We start from the raw sequence: 3,786 nt of genomic DNA on the forward strand, positions 1-3,786 counted from the left end.
GGAAAGAACGATACAACGAATTGTATCGGACGTATCGACGTCTTCCTTCCGTCGGCAACTACCGGCGCATGTTCCGGCGCCATTTCCACCGCTTCTTTCCGGCGCCAATTTTGCGCCGCAAACAAAGCTGTGGGTTGTCTACGGCGACCTTGCGGCGTTTTGTCCGCCGGTACTTACCAGCGGACAATCCGACAGAAACCTACCGGCTAATATGGCGTCGGAATTTATCAGTTGTGAGTCGTCGGCACCAATCCGATGTTTTACGCCGGTAAGGCGTCGGTAAGTGAGCCGGAAAGTTTTCCGGCGCATTATATTCGTCGGAAAAAATTTATCGACGCGACCGAAACTGGCGTATGCATTTCCGCCGAAACGTGCGCCGGAAACTTATGGTTCCGTCGGATTATCTATGTGTTCCGGCGAATTTAGTCCGCCGGTAATAACGGGTTTTCCTGTAGTGTGGGAGGCTGAAAAAATTATTCAATGGGGTTTGGGAGTTAGTGATATTTATTTTTGGTAAGACAAATGGTTGGGTAATTACTCCATTGATAATTTGTTAAATACTCATTCCATTTCGAATTATAAGGTGAAGGATTTCTTTGGTCATGACGGTTGGAACATTATTTTATTAGAGCACACGGTTCCTCACTCAATTATTAATCTTATTTCTAAAATTCCTATTAATTTGGAGGTTGTGGATTGCATTCTGTTTAACTGTTCTAATGATGGCAATTTTAACTCTAAACTGCTTTGGCATTCCATTAAAACTCAATTACCCTGCAACCCATTATTTACTGCCTTTTGGAACCGTAGCATTCCTCCTACCTATTCTTTTCTTATGTGGAGGATTTTAAATAAGTATTTTCCTGTTGATTCTACTCTTATTAGAAAAGGATTTTACATTGTCTCGAAATGCCAATGATGTTGTCATATTGAGAATATTAATCATGTTTTTTTATCATGGGCCTATTGCTATGAAAGTTTGGCTTTATTTTGATAAATTGTTTAACTATAGTACTCAGACCCACATCTCTTTGATGGCTGACGTTGTTAAAAATTGGTTTATTTCTACTAAAGGTCATATCCGTAATATTATTCCTGTTTTAATTTGTTGGTTTATTTGGAGTGGTAGGAATGAGTCCAAGGCACGAGAATATCAAAATGGAAGCCAATTTTATTATTTCTAAAGTTAAGTTTAAGGTGGCTCAACTGTTTGCTGCTAATTTGATATCTTCTAATTCTTTTAATGGCTATCACAGCCTTGCTTTTGAGTTTGGGATTACTTTAACTCCTTTCTCTAAGCATTTTTGTGATAGGATTATTTATTGGAAGAAGTCGGATAGGGGTTGGTTTAAGCTTAATACTGATGGGGCTAAAATGAATCATGTTGCGGGTTGTGGTGGCATCATTCATGATTTTGAGGGGAAGGTTATTGTTGCTTTTGCGGGTCCTTCCAATGCTAATTTTGCTGTTATTGCTGAGTTAGAAAGTTTATGTTATGGTGTCCACTTAGCTATATCTCGTGGTATTTTTCATATCTGGATTGAAATTGATGTTATGCTTATTCTTCATTATATCAATGGCAATACTATCTCTAGTCCAGATTATCAGGAATATTAAACAGGTGCTGGCTCGGATTTAGTTTAAAATGACTCATATTTTTAGGTAGGGGAATGCTGTTGCAGATTCTTTAGCTAAATTGGGTTGTTCTCTCACCCAGTTCATTGATTATGATACCAGAACTATTCCTAAAGAGGCTAAAGGATTAATTAGGCTTGATTGTGTGGGTCTTCCCTATATTCGTAAGAATTAATTTGTTTGCGGCAAGCATCGCTTCTCCTCTCTTTTTGTTTCTCTGTTTGGATTTCTTGTTCTGTTATTTGATTATGGGTTTATTTTGGGGTTATGTCCTGGTTTTTTGGGTTCTGGGGACTGTCAATTGTGATCTGCAGGAGTTTTTTGGCCAGCTGGTTAATTGGGCTTATTTCTTAAATGCTTTGTTTAATTTTGTTACTACTTGGATTTTTATTTTTATTTTTCTTCAAACCTCTTTTAACGAGTATTTCAAGTTTAACGACTGGAGATATTTTGATTTTAGTAATCTTTTCTGGAATACTGGTACGATTAGAGATATTTGGCCTTATTTGTTTTCTGTGACTCTTGTTTGGGAGTTTTGCTGGAATCCCTTTTGGATTGAGCTGATTATCACCTGCTGGGTCTTTGTGAGGGATACTATTGAAATTTGGGTTTGCTTGCTCCAGGTGGTCAGGTATAACATTTTCTTAATTTTTTTTTATTACCTAGAGTGTAATGTTGGTTGTAACGGGACAGTAGGTAGGAGCATGGTTTGTTGGAAGAGGAATTCTGCTATCCTTTTAATCATGGATATGCATCTCATTTTGACTAAGTTTTATTATTGCACTTATTTTCATTGCAATATATTGCGGATGAATTCAGGCATTCATAATCTTCATGTGAGCAATAAGGCTTTACAATTTGGCTACTAGAAGGATTATAACAAAGCAAATATAAATGTTTGGATTGTGCTTTTCATTGTGGTTTATGGGATTTTCTCTGGTACTAAGGCCATTTACACTAGTTTTTGTATTTTTGGTTTTCTTGACGGTTTAGGGGACTTGTTTGAGTACTTTTTGATGGATAGTGGAGTTTGGAGGTTTTTTTGCAGGTGTACCTTCACTACTTTTGGGAGGCTGAAGTTTTCCAAGGTAACTAAGTTTTATTTGCTTTTTATTTTTTGGGTTTTTGTTTGCAATTTTTGCACGAGGATTGTGTAGAATGAGTTCATCTTGATCTTCTTTTTTTGGGTGCTGATTGCCCGCAGCTCTAGAGTCCTTTCTTATTGGTTTTGTAATAGTAGAAAAAGGGACCACCGGCGTTTAGGTTTTATTTTAACTTTTTTGTAGCTCTTCTGAGCATTAGACAGCTGGAGGTCCATTCTAAGGACTTTGTAATAGCTTTTTTTGAATTAACACGTAGGCCAGTCAGTGGGTTTTAACTAAAAAAAAAATTAAGAATGGCTTGATCTAGGCTCATTTATAACCCCTAATGTGTTTGGATAGCTTGGGTTAAAGTGAAGTGATAATTTCATCTTAAAATAAGGAAAAAAATTATCATAATACTAAGTTTTAATCATGATGAATATAAAAATTATTATATTTATTTGAGATGAATACAATGATAATATCTCTCATTCATAACAATAATTTTAAAATTTAACTTAGTAATTTTAAAATTTATATTAATCAGAATAAAATCATATTGCTATCATATTTTTTGCTTTAATTTTTCTTTTTAAATAATGATTTATTATAAGTATTTTTCAAATAATAAAAGAGATCCATACAAATTCCCCAATAAATAAAAAATCATAAAGTTATATTTAAAAAATATATATTCAAAAGTCTTCCACCTATATCTTATTTACCAAAAAGAAGAAAAAAACTGAAAAAGTTTTGCTGGCTGTGGGGTTCGAACCCACGCGCACATGAATTGATGCTAACTTTATCAACTTCGGGTGACCAATAATTAAGTAAGTAGTGAAACAAAGATAGCTGAACTGGTGAGGCACGGGTTGAGTTTGTAAGCTGCGCACGCTATCAACACTGAAGCGCACGTGAAATGCTTATCTTCATCGTGGAGTGTTGCATAGAGAGCTTTTTGCATTGCTATTGCAAATCATAGCCTTAGCGAAGTGTTGCAACTCAACTCAGCAATGCTTTATTGACCAATATTGAAGTGTAAAAATAAACCAATTTATTAGTTAAAAAT

Source organism: Dendrobium catenatum, unplaced genomic scaffold (genome assembly GCF_001605985.2).
Source record: "Dendrobium catenatum unplaced genomic scaffold, ASM160598v2 fragScaff_scaffold_1586, whole genome shotgun sequence".
Taxonomy (NCBI): domain Eukaryota; kingdom Viridiplantae; phylum Streptophyta; class Magnoliopsida; order Asparagales; family Orchidaceae; genus Dendrobium; species Dendrobium catenatum.